This window comes from Pogona vitticeps, chromosome 3 (genome assembly GCF_051106095.1).
Source record: "Pogona vitticeps strain Pit_001003342236 chromosome 3, PviZW2.1, whole genome shotgun sequence".
Taxonomy (NCBI): domain Eukaryota; kingdom Metazoa; phylum Chordata; class Lepidosauria; order Squamata; family Agamidae; genus Pogona; species Pogona vitticeps.
In genome coordinates, this window is record NC_135785.1 from 247,415,182 (window position 1) to 247,428,112 (window position 12,931).

Genomic DNA, 12,931 nt, shown 5'->3' on the forward strand with positions numbered 1-12,931 from the left:
AATGGCACAAGTTCAGAGGAGGGCGACAAGGATGATCAGGGGGCTGGAAACCAAGCCTTATGAGGACAGACTGAAAGAATTGGGGATGTTTAGCCTTGAGAAAAGAAGACTGAGGGGTGATATGATAGCACTTTTCAAATATTAGAAAGGCTGTCATACAGAAGAGGGCCAAGATCTGTTCTCGATCATCCAAGAGTGCAGGACATGCAACAATGGGCTCTAGTTAAAGGAAGCCAGATTTTGGTTGAATATCAGGAAAAACATCCTGTTAGAGCAGTACGACAGTGGAACGAGTTACCTTGGGATTTGGTGAGTGCTCCAACACTGGAGGCATTCAAGAAAAATTTAGATAATCACCTGGCAGATATGCTTTGATTGTATTCCTGCACTGAGCAGGGGGTTGGACTTGATGGCCTTATAGGCCCCTTCCAACTTCACTTTTCTATGATTCTGTGATTAGTAGTTATTGATAGCTCCAGTGTGTCTGTTCTATTCCCTTTTTTCAGCTCCATAGAGTAAAAAATAATATGCAATGGACTGCCTGTATCACTGCCTATATGCAATGGACTGCCTTTTATTCAGCATTCATACATATGATTCCAGGTTTTTCCTTCTCATGTTTTTGCTAGTTATCATGAAGGTCATACTAAATATTATTTCTTTTCAAATTTCAGTTGAAATTAGTCATTTTGCAGGGGGTTCACAGGTAAGATGGGGCAGGGAAAACCTGATTCTTCCACTCATGAAAACGGTGAGGAATTTTGGCAGTTAAAAAAAAAAGAATTAGCGTTTATTCACTGGTGAGAACAATGTTCAGTACAAAATTGTAGCAATTCATGTGTGAATAGCCCAGCTAGGATGACTGGTATCTTATTTAAGAATTTGGAGCAGTAGATGTGAATTTATTTAAGGATGTGAAGTGTTCTTTCTTAGCAACCATACAATCTTGCTCTCCCTCTCTGTGCTTTGCTTCTCAAAAAGAAAGAGTACTAGAGATATTTTACACGTATTAACCTCAGGATAAAGAGGCCTATTTCTCAGCTGGAAACAAGAAATTTTGCAGTGGTTTAAATTTTCTCACTGAGGTGCTGCATCATGTCAAGGCAGCTGAAATGAATAAGAAAATGGAATTTAATGAGTATAATAATAATTATTTGACATCAAGTATTCAACAGTGTTCAATATTCAAGGGACGTGGTGGCACTGCGGGCTAAACCGCAGAAGCCTGTGCTGCAGGGTCAGAAGACCAAGTAGTCGTAAGATCAAATTCACATGACGGAGTGAGCGCCTGTCGCTTGTTCCAGTTCCCGCCAACCTAGCGGTTCGAAAGCATGCAAATGCAAGTAGATAAATAGGGACCACCTCGGTGGGAAGGAAACAACGTTCCGTGTCTAAGTCGCACTGGCCATGTGGCCACGGAAGATTGTCTTTGGACAAAACGCTGGCTCTATGGCTTGGAAACGGGGATGAGCACTGCCCCCTAGAGTCGAACACAACTGGACAAAAATTGTCAAGGGGAACCTTTACCTTTACCTTTTTATTCAACAGTGTACAGTGTCCCTCACAGTGCTTTATGGGTATAAAGTACTCAGCACTAGGTTTACCACTTCCTCCTTCTGGTGGTGCTCTGGGACTATACAGCTTGAGAAATCAGCTCAAGGAAGCTTCTAAGTCTTCATAGTTAAGAAGCTGTGCCATATCAGAGTTTCTTCATGAAGCTTTGGGAGATCTCCAAGAGACTAGAGGTAGTGGATGATGTAATCCAAGTTTGCCCTATAGCCTTAGCTACAGTAACATCAGAGTTCTACCCCAGCCTGCCCTACCTGGAGTCACCTAAGTTACTTCTTGAGCTAAGACTCCCCCAGCCATCATGGCCACCCAAAAAGGAAATTTTCCAAGCTGCGAGTCATTCATGCTGGCAGAGGTTTAACCACAAAAAACTCTATAATAATATAAAAAGGAGCTAAAGGAGGTCAATTCAAGTTAGCATACTCTCCGCCACCCCCATTCTGTTCTTCAGAAAAACAGATTTCCATGCCAGGCTGCACTACCAGTGGCAAGAAATTAATTATTCTATTTGTTACTCTTCCAGTATCACTGAGTTAGCAAGCTTTGACCTTAACTGGTTAATCACTTTTTCACAGCCTTACACTTGAAAGGCTTCGAAGAAGCCATTTTGATACAAATATTCCTTTTTCTCTGTTTGGTAATTAACGTATTCATTGATCTCTAATTGCTCAGCAATTTGTAACTCTGTTTCATTAATTCCTTGAGAATTGATATTCATTTCTACCACAGGATATTCTTCCTCCCTTTTTACCATTAACTTGGTGAGATTATGCCCTGAACAAATGTTCCTATCTGAGTCAGCGTGTGGGCAGTGCTGCATATAAAATAGTGGACACTCTGGTATGCTGAGGCAGGTCGAGTTGGCTTAGAACTGAGGCAAAATTTCTCACCAGGAGGGCTAGTGTGGAGCTCCTGTATGAGGCAGTAAAGAGTAAGGGGTGACAAGTCATACTTATACCCCACTGTGAGGCCCACTCTTAACCCAAAGAGTCCCACAACAACCAGAACATGGATCTCTAGATGTGGTAATGGAAGGAACCCACAGAGCCAGATGCTTGGGCCTGGCTGGTTTCATAAAAAGCAAGGATGGGGACTTGAGTCGCTATCAAGTTGGGCTTAAGTCTCACCAGGGACTTGGCTAATACTTGACTCAGTGGTTTTTGTTTGTTTGTTGTTTTCAATAACTCAGAATTGACTTGTGACTCAGAACCCACCCACCCTTTTCTTTTTTCTGGGGAAGAGAGCTTGTTTTTAACAGGGACTCAGGCTTGGGGCTTGGAATTCAGGACTTGGGACCAAAGATTCAGATTTGGAACATGGAACCAAAGACTTGCCAATGTTCCTGATAAAAAGCAGCCTAGAGGGAAACAGAGGATGGGCAGCTGTGGGAGCAATCAAAGAGTCGTTCCGATGCGACAGCAATTTGAATATTTCTCCTTCCCGTCAGGTGATTCCAATGAAATCAGAAGATACATTTCTGATAAAAATTTCTGATATGTTTTTCTTATCCCCAATACTTGGATACTCTTTGCATGAATTTCTCTGAACAATGGATACTTAAACACATACCCAGAAAGTAGATGGGATATAAGTTTTAAGGTTTACTCTGGTGATAGTCTTAACAATCATTAAAAGATGTTTACAAGTCTTTGCGAAGTAACAATTTCAGATCTTACTGGTGATACATCAAAAGTCATAGTTATTGTTATGTGCCATCAAAACACTTCCACGTTATGGCAACCCTATGGATTACTGGCCTCAGAGTGGCCCTATCATCAATAGCCTTGCTCAGGTCTTGCAAACTCATGGATGTGACTTCTCTTCATTAGTGGGCAACAAGTAATTTGAGCATACGTGAGTAAACTAATGTCAAGACTCAACTTGATCAGTCATCTTCAGAAGAGTAAGAGAATATCTTACAGTTGGAGGGTACCAAGGAACAGGAGGAATTCAGTGATCCCACTGACAGAGCCTCAGGGAGAAAGGCTGAAGACAGTTCTGCCACAAAGGTGTCAGAAAATGAGGAAAGTCTGGCAGATGTGAGAGCAAGATGAAGGCTCAGAAGATATAAGCCAAAGCAGCATCAGTGTCTCAAGGTCTGTTCATACCTGTTTGGAAACAAGTGAAAACCTGTATAGACATGCTTAGAACTGTAAATTCTATGGGCTTCATCGGTTAGTTTCTAGAAAGAAACTCATTAACTGCTTGCTTGCATTCCTCTGAACAATTTACAACCTGGACTATCTGACAACAGGCTTCAGCTTTGTCTCTGCAATTTCAGGTAAAAAATACCAGCACCAGACATTTTGGGCTTGACCCACGGACACTGATTACAGTTCTTTGGAACTATACTGGCTTTGAGGATATAGCCCAGCAGTTGCTACCCATAAACATAACAATTAGCACGTGTGTTATTATTGTAGATTTTAATTGTTGTTTTGAAATCTGTTTTGTATATTATATATTGTGAACCGTCCTGAGTAGACTCCTGTCTAGAAGGGTGGGATAAAAATCAAAATAAATAAATAAATAAATGAATAAATGAATAAATGAATGAATGAATGAATAAATAAATAAATAAATAAATAAATAAATAAATAAATAAATAAATAAATAAATAAATAAATAAATAAATAAATAAATAAATGATGGAGACAAGTCTTTGTTAAAGCCAAGTATTTCAAGTGGGCAAGTCCAGGCAGTAGTTTGTCTGAAGTCCAACCACGAAAGCTCCTTCCTCACACCAGAATCACCACCACACACAGCCTGCAAACTAATCAGTGGAGAAGTATCCACAGTCGTGTGTGAAAAAGAAAGCCAATTAGCCAAGCAGCTAACATCCTAGTGGATAAATCAACAGGCCAAGGGCAAGGGAGCCAGGTCAAAGATGTGTTATGAGCTGAGGGTCAGAAGTAGAGATGGGCATGAATCACTCTGTCGTGCTGCCGTGCAGCACCATCGCCTACTCCCACCCCAGCTGACTGGCCCACTCACCATGTGTCATGACCTGCCAGAGTCTTCCTTCTCCAGTGGTGCTCCAGTCCGGCCAGGAGTTCAGCCTGCCCTTTCCCGCCCCCTCTAGCAGACAACCACTCCCTGGCTGTGCAAGGGGAACCCCCAAACTGCCTCCTCATTGGAGTGGTCAGCTGCTGGAGGAGGCTAGGAGGAGCAGGCCGAGCTCCAGTCCGGACTGGATCACTGCCAGAGAAAGTAGACCCAGTTGAGTGCAATGCATGGTGAGTGGGCCAGTCAGCCGGGGGGGGGGGTGAGGACGGTGCCACACAGCATGCTTCACTGGTAACATCTCATATAGTTTATTGCAATGCGCTCTACGTGCAGCTGCCTTTGAAGACGGTCCGGCGACTGCAACTGGTCCAGAATCGAGCTGCTTGGCTGGTGAGTGGTGGAGCTGCTAGAGATCACATCAAGCCGATTCTGTTTAATTTACATTGGTTACCAGTTGCTGCCCGGGCCCAATTCAAAGTGCTTGTTTTGACATATAAAGCCCTAAACGGCTTGGGCCCTGGATACCTGAAGGACCGCCTCCTTCCATATGAACCTACCCGGCAGTTAAGATCTAACCAGGGGGCCCTTTAGAAAAAGCCATCCCTTAAGGAGATAAGAGGGAGGGCTTGTAGAGAAAGGGCCTTTTCGGCAGCTGCCACCAGACTATGGAATGCCCTCCCGACTGAGATTCGTTTGGCGCCGATGCTGATGACATTTTGGCGCCAGGTCAAAACCTTCCTGTTTCAAATGGCTTTTAACTGAAATAATATCAGCTGTAGGTCTGATGGCAATTTTTAGAATATATATTTTAATTGCATTAAAATTTATATCCAGATAGGCGGGATATAAATTCAATAAATAAATAAATAAATATAAATATTTTGCCCTTTTATTTTGCCTTTTTATTGTATTTTAAATGCTGTAAGCTGCCCAGAGACCTTCGGGTAGTGTGGGCGGCATATAAGTTAAATAAATAAAATAAATAAATAAAATAAATATAAAGTGCAATAAATTGATTGATGCCCAGCCGAACACACATATCAGGCAATCAGATATTTCAGGAATTGAAGGAAATGACAGATATTAAGTAAGGAATAGCTAGTTTCACCAGTTTTTCAAGCTGCCAAGTAATCCTTTTTATGAAGTGGTTGCCAAGCTCCCTCAGTTTCCAGCTGTAGCAAATCAGAGATTTCTAGAAAGAGTTCTCACAAGGAGTCCTTTAGGCCACTGGTTCTTAACCTTTGTTACTCAGATGTTTTCGGACTGCAACTCCCAGAAGCCTTCACCATCAGCTCTGCTGGCTGGAGTTTCTGGGAGTTGCAGTTCAAAAACACCTGAGTAACAAAGGTTAAGAACCACTGCTCTAGGCTGATGAGCCCTCTTTTGTATCTCAGAACTTCTACTTTGCCTCTTTAGACATTGCCTCATATGTGCTTAGTACAAGCCTTAAATTCTGCTGAAGTTATCTGAAGGAGATTGATCCTGCATGTGCCTCTATCAGTTCAAGAGAGGGGCCATCTACTGTGAGTTCTGGATGCCCCTCTCAGAAGGTGTGTTCTATGTTTGTCCTGTAGAACAGTGGTTCTCAACCTTGGGTAATTCAGGTGTTCCTGGACTGCAATTCCTAGAAGCCTTCATCAAGAGCTGTCTTGGACAGTGTTTCTGGGAGTTGCAGTCCAAGAACACCTAGATTACCCAAGGTTGGGAAGTACTGCTGTAGAAAATTGTTCCAGAGTTTAGCCCTGCTGATCTGGTCCCCCCACACACACACACTTTGTTGAGTGATTATTGTAGTTTGAGAGATGCATTATTTAAGAGGCTTTTCGAGGGTCCAAAGAGACCAGGCTGTATCATAAGGCTTGATGGGGACACAACCTTTTGTAATATCTTCTGGGTAAAACCTGGAAACACATAAATATGTATAGAGGTCTATCGGTTTCCCAATATCAGATGGTGCATGCTTATACACCTTTTCCATTAAAACATATTTGTGTACATTTTTCCAATATACACATTTCATTCAATCAACATTTTTAGCTAATCAATATTTTTTTTTCTAATGTAGTACTCTTTGGTGCCTTTGCTTGACCAAAAAGTATCACAGACCTACCAAATGTACAGATTTCCAAAGCATGATGGGCTCCACCTTGTTGTCAGTCTCAAGAGGTGTGACATTTCTGTTTCCCATAATGTAATGCAGATTAGCTGAAGCTCTTTCCCACCCTATCCTATCATCTATGTCACATATCATCCAGTCTTTAAAAAAGGAAATTATAACTTCCATCAATTAGAACACATTGCTTACAGAGTGTGTTACATTTCTTTCTTGTTTTCTTTCTTTTAGCAGGCGGGCTATTTTAAAGCTGTCAGGTTCGGATCTTGCTCCCCGCTGAGTTAGATGAGGACATTTGTCGATGTCCCTGCTGCTATGTCTCTTGATAAACTTGAAATGTAGCAAGTGGCAACTCCTTGGAAGAGTTGCTCCCAGCTATAATTCTTTACAGCTTGCACTCACATGCTCTTGAAATAGCAAATAGACATTAGCATGGGCTCCAAAGAAAACTTCACCATCGGTTTCAAAAGCAACACAGTGGAAACAAAAGGAATGGAAGATGTGATCTCATCATTTACAGTGGAAAAGTTCTTGAGTTCATATGTGGTAAAAAGAAACAGCCTGATAAAGCTTCAAAAATGATGAAGCTGCAAACCACCCGTAAGGGAGCAAGGAGATCCCCTGCCAAAAATCACTATGCCTGGGAACAACCATCACAAGAACAAGTCCTTCAATTTTTTATTGATTGATTGATTGATTGATTGATTGATTGATTGATTGATTGATTGATTGATTGGATTTTCTATTTGCCTTGTGGATTCTCTTCTAACTCTATGTAACATAACCTCTCTCATTGCCAGCTGTGATGCGTCCAAGCACATGCACCCCTCATTCTTTCATTTGTCACTCTTCGGCTCAACAGCCATAGAGCCATCATGACATCACTTAGTTCAACCCCAAATGGCTTCAGCAAAGCAGGAATACATCTATTTCCTCTTCCCTACGGTGATGATATACAGCAAAAAAATGTACAAAAATATAATAAAAATAAAAACAGAAGAGTCATAGCATCTTTTTTCTTTTTTATATATTCTATTATTATTGTTGTTGTTGTTATTATTATTGTTATTGTTGTTGTTATTATTGTTATTGTTATTATTCATACATACATACATACATACATACATACATACATACATACATACATACATACACAATGACAATAATAAGACCTAACAAAAATACAAATAATAAAAGATAACAAAGCTAAGCATTCATACTACATATATGGACCAGAGATTTTGCCATCGTCTGGGTCATTTAATATCATCAAATGGTTCTTGTGAGCATTGATTCGCCATGGCTGTTTCTTCCCCTGAGTTCCTGTTTGTTTCTGGGCCCAATTATATATCAGCTTCCAGCCACAAAGTATCTTGGTTGATCCCGTACTGCCTCTAAAAGCATATCTAGTGCTGGAAAATCCAGTAGCTTCTTTAATAGCTCCTCCATCGTTGGTACTTCTTCATTCTTCCATTTTTGGGCCCAGAGTTACCTCGCTGCTGTGTATATATACAGTAGACTATATTTTAATATTTTTTTATCAATAATCTCTGGTATTATATTCAATAATAACATTTCAGGTTTAAAACTTAATTTCGTCTGAACAATTCCTTGTGACGTTTCGTAAACCTGTAACCCTTTTTTAATTTTTTTTTTATTTTTGCTTTTTCACATGACCACCATAGATGATAATGTATGGATTTTTTTTTACATTTCCAACAAATATTGCTGATCCCTTCTGACATTTTTGCCAATCTTACCAGAGTGAAATGCCATCTATGAAACATTTTAAGGTTGTTTTCTCTAAGATTGACTGGTTTAATCAGCACCTAATTATCTTTCCACATTTTTGTCCAGTCATTAATATCGATATTATAACCAAAGTTTTGTACCTATTCGACCATCACCTCCTGCACCCTCTCATCTTCTAGGTCATACTCTAATAGATATGTATACATTTTTATTATTGTTATTTTCTCATTTGTGTAGATCTACCCCTCTAAAAAGCCCATATTTTTGTCCTTTTAATATCATGATTCTAATTTCAGCATTGACCACCAATCTGTTGCTAGACCTGATTTCTCTAAGTCTTATTTATTTTTCATAGTTTGGTCTTTAGTTACCGTAATAGCATCTTAATGACTAGGTAAAGAAAGGAATGGACTCAAGGTTGCCTATCAACAGTTTGGAAATAAATACATATTTAAATAAATAAATAGATATTTTATAATAAATAGAAGACCAGTCTGGCTGGGGATTGTAGGGCTTGTAGTACCAAATTTAACTTTTCTAAGGTCTGATTGCCCCTCCCTCCCAGCTATCTAGGATCTCTAGCATGATTGCAACAAATTTATCTTGGTCCCTGCAGAATATCTTCTCTATATATGTTTCATTTTACATCCTGTTTCACTCAAAATATCCAAGCAGATGTTCTTTGTAGCCTTGGGAGATCAGTAGCTTAATTTCAGTAACACACACAGCCTTTTCCACAGCACCCAAATTGTTCCTTTTAAATGAAAAGTCATAAATCTTGTCTCATCTGTTTTTCATTTTGACCAAAGCACTGTGGTAACTTCATCTTTTCCCAATGCCCTTCCCCCGACCATTTTCTTCTTCAGTCTCTCTTACTCTCTGGAGGGAGACAAAAGTGACTGCTAAATTGCCTCAAGACAAGTATTTTTCAGGATACACAGATGCCAGATATATGTATACTTTCCCAAAAGCCAAGTATCTAAATTATATGTTTTCAAGGAAGGAGAGCATCAGCTGCATTGTTTAGAGAAGAAACAGTTTTTCTTCAAGGCCTTTCTTATCCTACAGATACAGCATGTAGTAATTTCTTTCAGTATGAACCAAGCTCCCAGTCCTGTTTTTTTCTTTCCCTGAATCTTCCTCATGTTTTATTTTATAACACTGTTCTTCCTAATTTCCTGAGCGCTGAGAAACCGTGTTGTTTTTCAAGCCAGATAACCAGACATTCTCAGTACACTTTCAGCAGATGCTGAGCTGTGGAGTAAATGCCATGAGGTAAAAGAATCCTAATAATGCTGGGAAAGATTGAAGACAGTAGGAAAAGAGGAAGACCAAATAGGAGATGGATTGACTCCTTAAGGGATGCCACAGGGTTGAGTTATCAGGCCTGCGCAGGGCCATTGAGGACACGACTCTTTCATAGGGTTGCCATAAGTCGGAGGTCACTGAATGGCATATAACAATAATGACAAAGTAATCACAGAGGTGGCTTAGGAATTCTTTCAGTGATCATCCAAAAGAATTTTTCATGTACAGTGGATATAAAAAGTTTACACACCTCTGTTAAAATGTCAAGTGTCTTGATGTAAAAAAAAAGAGACAAAGATTCAAAATGAGTTTGAATGTGATTGTTTACTACTGAGCTACATCCCCAGTTATAAGAGGGTGTGCACACATCTGCAACCATATTATTTCAGTTTTTTATTTTTTACTTCCCTCCTCCTAAAAGATTTCAGTTTGTTGTTCAACTGAGTTGTACAGTTCATAGCTCTCATTAAAGGTGGAAAAAGTTCTTTGTCTCATTTTTTTTACATCAAGACACTTGACATTTTAACAGGAGTGTGTAAACTTTTTATATCCACTATATCTGCTTTAATTTGTGCCCACCTTGATCTGTTTAGCAGCACAGATAAGGAAGGAGTAAAAACACTGTGCTAGAGTGTGTGCTGTATATGCGGAAGGAGCCACGCGGAATCCCTCAACATCCGCTGTAGCTGTGTCGGATCACATACATACATCTGAGTGCAATATATCTATCCCTGAATTAAAGCACCTATTTAGCATTTAGTTATTTAGACGATCAAATGGCCCCCTGTTCACTTTCATGCCATATTATTGAGGCCATCCTGTCAAGTTATATAACAAAATAAGGCAGGCACGAGACAAACAGGAAGGACAATTCTGCCTAGTCAGAAATCACGTAGGCAAATACCCAACTCACTAGAAATAGGAGGCATTATACAGTGGTGCCTTGCTAGACGATGATAATCCGTTCCACTGAAATAACTGTTTAGCGAAATCATCATCTAGCGAAAAGCATTTCCCTATTGGAATGAATTGAAACCTGTTTAATGCATTCCAATGGGGAAGAATTGTCTTTGTCTAGTGAAGATCGGCCATAGGAAAGCCGCTTTGCAAACCGCCGATCAGCTGTTTAAATAGCTGTCTTGCGAAGCTTAGGTCCCCAAAACACCCGTTTTGCAAGCGCGGAGGGAGCTGTCAAAATTGTTGTCTAGCGAAAATTGGTTTGCGAAGCAGCGACCAAACATTGTCCAGCGAAATTCCCCCATAGGAATCACTTTTGCGAATCGCTATAGCTATTGCAAAAAGTCAATGTCTAGCAAAAACACTGTCATGCGGGGTAACTGTCTAGCGAGGCACCACTGTAATCTTAGAACTGAAAAGCTGGAAAGAAACCTATGGACCATCAAGTCTGGCTCCTGTCAGGGAGTTACAGTGAGGAATCGACAACCCAACCTCTGACTCCATTGCCAAAGACCTACATCACTGAGCTATCCAGCATCTTTGTAGCTGGATATAATAGCATCCTTCTCCACAGTTTTGAAGTCAGCTCCACGTATGGCATGCATAAGACCTCTGGTAAAACCTGTAACATCTTTACACAGCTGAAAAAAAATCTCTGGTTTAAAATCCTGGAGTAGAGACAGTAATGAACAGGAAGAATAAATTGCCTGTCTATAAACAGCTTGTAAGTTGCCAGTTGATAAGGCCTAGCAGGGAGCCACATGGACACCCACATTGTCTCTAAATGCATTTTGTTACCTTCAGGCAAAGAGATTTTTTTTTTCTCAGCTTCTGATAATACAAAGATATTTCTTCCAAACTTCCACTTGGCATACGACTGGTGGGAAAACCTTTGGGCCTTCACATGTTGGTAAACTGCTACTTCCATTGTACAGTGGCATTGGCTAGGCAAGCTCAGGCTGATGGATACGGGAGCTCAACAGCATCAGCGGGGCGTTATCTCCATCATTAGCTGGCCAGACGCATGTTTTGTTTGTCTTTTTAGTTGATTTCCCCCTGTCCTTTTCTCAGAAACAAGACCAAAGATGTTCTTGTTGTTAGGTGCCATAGAGTTGCCTCCAACTCATGGTGACCCTATGAATGAGCAGACTCCAAAATGTCCTGTCCTCACCTGCTCAGCTCTTGCGAACTCAATCCTGTGACTTCCTTTAGAGAGCCAATCCATCTTCTATTTGGTCTTCCTCTTATCCTGCTGCTTTCAAACTTCCCCAGCATCTTTGTGTATTCCAAAGAATCCTGCCTTCTCATGACGTGGCCAAAGTAGGCCAGCCTGAGCTTCAACGTGTTTGTCTACAGATATAGTTCAGGCTTGATTTGATCTAGGACCCACTTGTTTGTCTTTCTGGCAGTCCAGAGTATCCACAAAGCTCTCCTCCAGCACCACATTTCAAATGAATGTGTGTTGTTTTTTTCCTGACAGCTTTCTTTACTCTTCAGCTTTCACACCCATACATCATAATCGGAAATACAAGAATGAATGATCTTGGTCTTTGTTTCCAGTGGCTCACAATAAAGCTGCATTGAGAAATGCAGTGAAAAGACCAGCCTGCTCAAAAATAGTGGAACACAATTACATGTCTTTGATTAAGTGGAGTTCAGTGTTCATTCTGCCACTTAATTCTTCTAAATAATATTAGAGCATTTGAGTTTATCGTAAGTTTAAAACGTTTTAGTGCATTTCTAATATTGGACACATTTCAAGAATGCCTGTTCTATAAAACATATGGGATATCTCTCTCACACACACATGATGGAGAGATTTGGTATGAAATTCTTCTGGCAAGCACAGTTATATCACTCAGTGCGGTACTGAATTCCCTGTACAGCTATCACAGCAAAGTGTGCAATATGAATGCAATTTTTATTTCATTGCCTCACTTTTCAAAATAGGCCTCTGCATCATTTTGATCACTCTTCTATTTAGGGGAAAACATTAACTTTCAACCTTCTCTCTGATTCCCTTTATAACGTCTTCTAAAAAATGCAGCAACCGTGTAGAGCAGAAGAATTTTTATAGGGATTTAAATTTTTGTATAATTCCCACAGTTAAAGCCTAGCATTTTTGCTAAATTTGGTTAAATCATATAATGAACTGAAGGAGGGTGTTTCCATGCACTAAGCTTGTCACTTTCTAAACATACCTCCATTTGCAAAGGCTTGCACCAC